Here is an 8,400-nt window from a genome sequence, read left to right as displayed (position 1 = left end):
CTGACAGGTGTGAGGTGATACCTTATTGTTGTTTTAATTTGCATCTCTCTGATGATTAGCGATGTTGAGCATTTCTTCATATGTCTCTTGGTCACTTGTATGGTATGTCCCATTTGGAGAGGTGTTTATTTAGGTCCTCTGCCCATTTTTTAATTGGGCTCTTTGTCTTTTTTTTGTTGAGTTGTTTGAGCACTCTACACATTTTGAAAATTAACCCCTTTTCTGATGTATTGTTGGTAATTGTGCTGTCCCATAGAGTGGGTTGCCTTTCCATTTTGGTGGTTGTTTCTTTTGCTGTGCACAAGCTATTGAGTTTGATGTAGACCCATGTGTTCATTATCTCCTTTGTTTCTTTTGCCTTAGGTGATGTATCAGTAAAAATTCATCTGCGTATGATGTCTGAAATTTTGTTGCCTACAGTTTTTTTTAGGATTTTATGGATTCATGAGTCACATTTAAGTCTTTTATCCATTTTGAGTTCATTCCTGTGAAAAACATGAAACACTTCATGAATTTGCATGTCATACTTGTGCAGGGGCCATGCTAATCTCTGTATCATTCCAATTTTAGTATATGTGCTGCTGAAGCGAGTACTAGTTGTTGGTTTTTCTTGACTGTTTGGTAATACTCCCCTTTGATGCCTGTTTAGACCAGGACTTTGTTTGCTTGGACTTTATTACTTAATGCTTCCATTTCATTAGTTGTTATTGGTTTGATCAGGTTTTCTGAATCTTTTTAGCTGAGTTTTGGGTAATTGTATGTTTTCAGGAACTTGTCCTTTTCTCCTAGGTAGTCCTATTTTTTGGCATATATTTGTTGTTGAGATATTCTTACAATCCTTTGTGTTTCTGTGGAGTAAGTTGTTACTTAAACTACTTTATTTTGATTTTATGTTAGGTCCTCTCTCTTTGTTTCTTGACGAGTGTGGCTAAAGTTTCATCAATCTTATTTATCTTTTCAAAGTACCAGCTCTTGGTTTTATTGATCTTTTGTGTTGTTGTTCTTTTTAGTCTCTATCTTATTATTTCTACTCTATTTTTATTATTTCCTTCCTTCTAATAACTTTGGGCTTTTATTTTTTTCTCTTTTGAGTTCTTTAAGTTCTAGAGTTAGCAAGTATATTAGTTTTTGTTTGTTTGTTTTTTGAGGTTGGCCTGTAATACTATAAACTTCCTTCTCAGGACTGCCTTCACTGTGTCACATTTAATTATTTTTTGTTGTGTGTTCATTTTCATTTGTTTCCAGGAAGTTTTTTTTATTTCCTTCTTGATCTCATTGGTAACCCATTTATTGTTTAACCACATGATATTTAGTCTCTATGTTTTTGAATATTTTTATTGTAGTTGATATCTAGTTTTATACCATTGTGATCCGAGAAGATGCTTGATATAATTTCAATCTTCTTGAACTTGTAGAGACTTAGTTTGTGTACTAAAATGAAGTCTTTGAGAATGTCCTATGGGTCCTTGAGAAAATTGTATAATCTGCAGCTTAGTGGTAAAATGTTCTGTAAATGTCAGTTAAACCCATCTGATTTAGTGTGTCATTTAGGGTTGCTGTTTTCTTGTTGATTTTTTTTTTGCTAGATGATGTATTCCGTGATGTGAGTAAGGTGTTAAAGTTCCTTACTATGATTGTATTGCTGTTTATCTCTTTGGTAAAGTCATCCAGAAGTTTTAAAATATATTTTGGGGCTCCTATACTGGGTGTATATATGTTTACCAGGGTTATAACCTCTTTTTCAATTGATATTTTTAATATTATGTAGTGATCTTCTTTGTCTCTTATGATGGCCTTCATTTTGAAGTCTATTTTCTCAGACATGAGTATTGCTGCCTCAGCTTTTTGTTTTTTGTTTGTTTCCATTTGTATAGAGAACTTTTTCCATCTCTTCACTTTCATCCTGTATGCACCATTTGTTCTGAGGTGGGTCTCTTGTAGAAAGCATATATATGGATTATATGTTCTTCTTTTTTTTTGTATGTGCCCCTAGCGGGAACCAAACCCAAGACTCTCTCGTTCACAGGCTGATGCTCCAACTGTTGAGCCAAACCGGCCAGGGTTGGATCGTGCATTCTTATCCATTCAGCTCCCTTATGTCTTTTAACTGGATCATTTAATCCATTTACATTTAAGGTTATTATTGATAGGTACTTATTTATTGCCATTTTAATTCTTTAATTTTCTTTATCAATTTTAGATAGAGAGGAAGGTTGAGGGAAAGAGAGATAGAAACATTGATGAGAGAGAACAATTGGCCACCTCCTGCATGCCCCCCACTGGGGATTTGGCTCACAATCTGGGAATGTGCCTTGACAAGGAATCAAACTGGCGACCTCTTGGTGCATGGGTTGATGCTCAGCCACAGAGCTACACTGGCCGCATGCCATTTATATTCTTTATGCCTATAATTCTTTCTATATATTTGCTCTTATTATTACAATAGTCTCTTTAATATTTTTTGAAATGATTTGGGTATAATAAATTCCTTTAGCATTTTTTTTTTTTTTTTTTTAATCTGGGAAGCTCTTTGTTTTACCTTCTAGTTTGAATGGTAACCAGGTTGGATAGAATTGTCTTTGTTTAAGATCTTTGTTTTTCAGTACCTTGAATATTTTATGCCATTCCCTTCTGGTCTGTATTGTTTCTGTTGAGAAATCAGCTGACAGTCTTATGGGAGCTCCTTTGTAGGTAACACATTGCTTTTCTCTTCCTGTCTTTAAAATTATTTCTTTGTCTTTAATTTATGGTATTTTAATTATGATGTGTGTTGTCATCAGACTTTTCATGTTCTTGCTTGGGACTCTCTGTGCTTCTTGGACTAGTGTTACATTTTTCTTCACCAAGTCAGGGAATATTTCTGCCATTATTTCTTCAAACAGGTTTTCTATCCCTTGCTCACTTTCTTCTCTTCCTGGTATTCCTATGATGTGAATGTTGTCACATTTCATATTGTCCCACAACTACTTAAACTATCCTTCTGTTTTTTAATTGCTTTTTTTTTTTCTCTCTCTCTGATTCAGTGACTTTATCTGCCTTGTCTTTTAATTCACTGATCTGATCCTTGGCTTTCTCTAATTTGCTGCTTATTCTTTCTAGTGTATTCTTTATTTCTGCTGTCATTCTTTATTTCTGCCTGGTTGTTTTGCATAGTTTGTATATTTTCTTCATGCTGTTGAGCATCCTTATAATCATTACTCTGAATTCTATATCTGATAAATTGCTAATCTCCATTTCATTTAGCTCCTCTTCTGAAGAATTATCATCTTCTTTCATTTGATACTTGTTTCTTTATTTCCTGATTTTGGCTGCATTGAATTTATTTACTGGATTGATATGCTATGTCTACCAGTCCTGGTGGGCTAGCCTTCTGTAGTGAGTGTCTTGTGGGACCCAGTGGTGTAGTGTTTTTGATCTTCTGAGCTGGGTGGTCTAGTAATGTCCCTTGTATGGAATATGTGGGCCCTCCTATTGTAATTGGCTTCCTAGTGCTGTTGTCTCTTTTGCGAGTTGGCTTGGTTGTTGGGCTGGCTGCCTATGAGGCTCAATCCCAACCATGTCATGAGAGCTGTTTTACAGATTCTGACAGAATCATACAAGACAAAACAGAACTGACCCTCTCCCCTGCCCCCCCCCCCAATAATAACACATAAGGAAAGAGAAGAGGGAAAAAGGTAAATAAAATGGAATACTATAATATAAGAGACTTAGGGAACTAGTGAAGAAAGAAGGAAGTGAATGAGAAGAATGTGAAAGAAAAGAAAGTGGAAGAAAGAAAAAAATAAGAGTACAAGAGATGAAGAGAAATATATGTATATAAACAAATATATATAAAAACTGATAATAGTTAAAAAGATGATAATACAGAATAAAACAATATATGGAATAGAAAGAGAAAAACAAAAGAGAAAATAAAAATTAACAAAAAAAGAGAAAGAAAAAAAATAAATGGAGAGAAGGGAAAGATATGTAAGGGATAGGAGCCAAAAAAAATAAAAATAAAAGGAAAAACAAAGTGAAATCTGGAGGAAAAAATATTATACACAAAATAATATTCAAGAAATAAAAAGAAATGGGGAAAGAAAAACAAGTTGTCTTTGACTCTGTAGATTTTGGTGCCTACTATGTTCATCTTTTTGGATCTGCTATTTGTGGCATTCATTGGGTTTTCTTAGATGTTGGTCAAGTCTGGCCCCTTGGTGTGTCAATGCAGTTCCTCTGGTGGGTTCTCTGGTACAATCAATGTCAGTTGCTGTTCCTGCCTGGCTTTCTACCCCCCCCCCCCCCCCCGTCTGACACTTTGGAGTGCAGAGACCCAAGCAGTCCTGTTGGTAGGCCCTCTGTAACTCAGAGACTGGATCTGCCTGGCGTCTCACCCCTTAACTGTCCCTGCTCTGAAATGCTTTCCCTTTCTCCATGGATCTTCACTCTGTGGGGTTATCCTGGACCTTGCTGGGTGGTTTAAACAGACTCATGTTACGGGTAGTGCTTATATTCTTTAGGATTGGGGGTGGGCACTTCCTATTTTTCTCAGAGCTGAGCTGGCTGACTGTACTCAGAGAAACTCAGATATGCTTCCCTTTAATGCCCCCAAAGGGCCCAGAACATACCTCTCTGTCTCCAAGACAGAAGCATATCCAGACCAAAACCCACACCACTGGAATACCTCAGCTCCACCTGGCTCCCTGATACTCCTCTGCTGCCTTTCAGAGTAGGAAGGAATAAAACAAACAAACAAACAAACACAAAAATCAGCCCCTACGTGTAACTGGCTACCCTTGTGTAGGGCTTCTATCCAGGCTTCAACTGGCCAAGTGTCCTTTTCCCCCTACACTGTCTGGTCAAACCATAGGGGTATAGATTTTCAACCTCACAATGTTTTTCCTTGTCTGGGATCACAACAGAATGGGCAAGACCAGCAGATTTGCAGGCTAGAGGTAGGGTGCCTTAAGTGCACTTGAGTTGTGGGTGAAGTGGAGAAGTTCAATTTTTCCCCCCTATAGGCACACACACCAGCTCCTGTCAGGTTCTCTTTCCAGCATTCTACCATGGGCTGGAGGCTCTCTCAGAGTCACAGCTGCAGAGCTCTGGGGGTGGAGCTTTGCCTCTTGGCCTCTACCCCAATCCCCAATCAGAGTGATTGGCCCTGGTGCAGCAACAAAGAGATTTCTTTTTTCCTGGGATGCTAAAGTTTGAGCTTCCAGGGTGGACCAAATTTCCACTGCTTTCCACTACAAGGTGTTACTAAATTTCTCTTTCCATTCTCTGTTTTTCTGAATGGGGGATCCCTGTGTAGGGCTTAGAACCCCATGCTCTCAGGGAGGCAGGGACTCTACCACCATAATATATCTCTGTCTTTCCAGCTGCATACCTGTGGTCATGCTGGATCACCCGCTCCACATCTCCTCCTGTCTTTTCTCTATATTCCCTTTTCACAGTATTTCAGATTAGCTTCACTTCAACTGGCTCTTCATGTCATTTGCCCTGTAGTTCAGCCATAAATCCATCCAGTGTTGGGAGCAGGCAGTCAGAGGTTTTATCTATTCTCCCACCACGATGGATCTATCCCATCTTTGATTTTTTTTTTTTAACTGCAGTGTTTATTTAAAAAAAAAATTAAAAACTTATCTTTATTGTTGATCCACTAATCTAATGATGGACTTGGTTGTTTCCAGATCTTAGCTACTGTAAATAGTGCTGCCATGAACATAGGGGTATACATACTCTTTCTGATTGGTGTTTCAGATTTTTTAGAGTATATTACTAGAAGTGGGATCACTGGGTCAAATGGAAATTCACTTTTTAATTTTTTGAGGTAACACCATATTGTTTTTCATAGTGGCTGCACCAGTCTGCATTCCCACCAGCAGTGTATTAGAGTCCCCTTTTCTCCACACCCTCGCCAACACTTGTTTGATGATTTGTTGATGGCGGCCATTCTGACAGTTGTGAGGTGATACCTCATAGTTGTTTTAATTTGCATGTCTCTGATGATTAGTGACCTTGAGCATTTCTTTATATGTCTCTTGGCCTTTCATATGTCCTGTTTGGAGAGGCGTCTATTTAGTTTGTCTGCCCATTTTTTCATTGGGTTCTTTGTCTTCCTCTTGTTAAGTTGTATAAGCACTCTATATATTTTGGAAATTAACTTCTTACCTGATGTATCATTGGCAATTATGGTCCGCCATATAGTGGGATCTTTTTCCATCTTGATGGTTGTTTTTTGTTTTTTTTTTAATCCTCACCCGAGGATATTTTTCCATTTTTTGTACAGATAGAGTGGGAGGGAGAGAGAGGAAGGAAAGAGAGAGAGAAACATCGACGTGAAGGGACACATCGAGTGGCTGCCACCCGCACGACCAACTAGGGCCGGGGACAAACTGCAACCGAAGTACACGCCCTTAGCGGGAACTGAACCCGGGTCTCTCTGGACCGCAGGCCGACGCTCTAACCACTGAGCCAAACTGGCCAGGGCGATGGTTGTTTCTTTTGCTGTGCAGAAGCTTTTTAGTTTAATGTAGTTCCATGTGAGTGGATAAAAAAAGCTGTGGTACATGTACACAATGGAATACTGTAAGGATTAAAGATCTCTTATCCTTTGAGATGACATGGAAGGACCTAGATAGTATTATGCTAAGTGAAACAAGCCAAGCAAAGAAAGACAGATATCATATGATCTCACTTATTTGTGGAATATAATGAACTAAACAAACTGATGAACAAAATTGACCCAGAGACATAGAGGTGGGGTACAGACTGACAAGCCTCAGAGGAGGGGGGCTTGGGGGGGAAGAGATAAACCACAGAACTTATATGCATGTATGCATGACCAATGGACATAGACAACAAAGCTAGGGATAGGGCAGAGGGGATGGGGAGGAGGGTGTCAATGGGATAATTAAGGAGAAACTTTTGTAACAAAAACAAATTAATAAAATTAAAAAATATATGTAACTTATCTTTATTGTTGAAAGTATTACAGATGTCCCCCCCTTTACTCCATTGACCCCCTCCTCCACTCTCCTGTCCCCATCCTACCTTCCCCACACTATTGTCACTCTCTATTGGTTATGCATATATGCATGTATGTTCTTTGGTTTACTTCTTCCCATCCATCCTCCCCCTTCCCTCTGAGGTTCATCAGTCTAACAACCAATTTGTACTTCTTGATCCCTTCACCTTTTTCACCTATTTGCCTAACACCCCTCTCATCTGGCAACCATCAAAAAGTTCTCTATCTATGAGTCTGTTTCTGTTCTGCTTGTTTATTTTGTTTGTAGATTCAATTGTTGATAGACATGTATTTATTGTGCATATTTTTGATCTTATTCTTCAAGAAGACCCTTCAACATTTCATAAATATTGATTTGGTAGTGATGAACTCCTTTAGTTTTTTCTTCTCTGGAAAACTCTTTATATGTCCATTCATTCTAAATGATAGCTTTGCAGGATAGACTAATCTTGGTTGTAGGTCCTTGCTTTTCATTACTTTGAATATTTCTTGCCACGCACTTCTGGCCTGAAAAGTTTCTTTTGAGAAATCAGCTGACAGTCTTATGGGAGCTCTCTTGTAGGTAACTAACTTATTTCTCTTGCTGCTTTTAAGATTCTCTCTTTGTCTTTAATCTTTTGCATTTTAATTATGATGTGTTTTGTTGTGAGCCTCTTTGGGTTCATCTTGTTTGGTCTTCTCTATGCTTCCTGTGCTTGTGTGTCTGTTTCCTTCACCAAGTTAGGGAAGTTTTCTGTCATTAATTTTTCAAATAGGTTTTCAATTTCTTGTTCTCTCTTTTTCTTCCAGCTCCCCCATGATGCTTATGTTGGTACACTTGAAGTTGTCCCAGAGGCTCTTTACACTATCCTAATTTTTTTGGACTTTTTCTTTTTGCTGTTCTGATTGGGTGCTTCCTTATATTCAAAATTGATGGTTTGCTTCTTGGCTTCATCTACTCTACTATTGATTTTCTGTAAATTATTATTTTTTAAAATTTTTTACCTTTATTGACTTTAGAGAGAGAGGAAGTGAGAAAAAGAGAAAGATAAAAACATTGATGACAGAGAACATCGATTGGCTGCCTCTTGCATGCCCTTCACTGGAAATTTGGCCCACAACCTGGGCATGTGTCCTGACTGGGAATCAAACTGGTGACCTCTTGGTTCATGGGTCAATGCTCAACCAGCCGGACTATAAATTATTCTTTATTTCAGTTAGTGCATTCTTTATTTCTGACTGTGCTTCCTTCATTTCTGACTGGAACTTTATTATGCTCTTGAGGTCCTCACTAAGTTCCTTGAGCATCCTTATAACAAGTGTTTTGAACCTTGCATCTGGTGGATTGCTTGCCTTCATTTGTTTAGTCTTTTTCTGGAGTTTTGTTCTGTTCTTTCATTTGGGACATA

General features: G+C 38.2%; 1 non-coding gene across 1 annotated transcript; it reads right to left on the bottom strand.

The window, feature by feature from the left end:
- Positions 1 to 490: 490 nt before the first annotated feature.
- LOC118619399 lies at positions 491 to 594 on the bottom strand. Its single transcript, XR_004957180.1, has one exon. It is a non-coding gene; the product is annotated as a U6 spliceosomal RNA (small nuclear RNA).
- Positions 595 to 8,400: the final 7,806 nt, after the last annotated feature.

This window comes from Molossus molossus, unplaced genomic scaffold (genome assembly GCF_014108415.1).
Source record: "Molossus molossus isolate mMolMol1 unplaced genomic scaffold, mMolMol1.p scaffold_m16_p_6, whole genome shotgun sequence".
Lineage (NCBI taxonomy): Eukaryota > Metazoa > Chordata > Mammalia > Chiroptera > Molossidae > Molossus > Molossus molossus.
The sequence above is the reverse complement of the archived record's forward strand: the minus strand, read 5'-3'. Positions and strand labels throughout refer to the sequence as shown.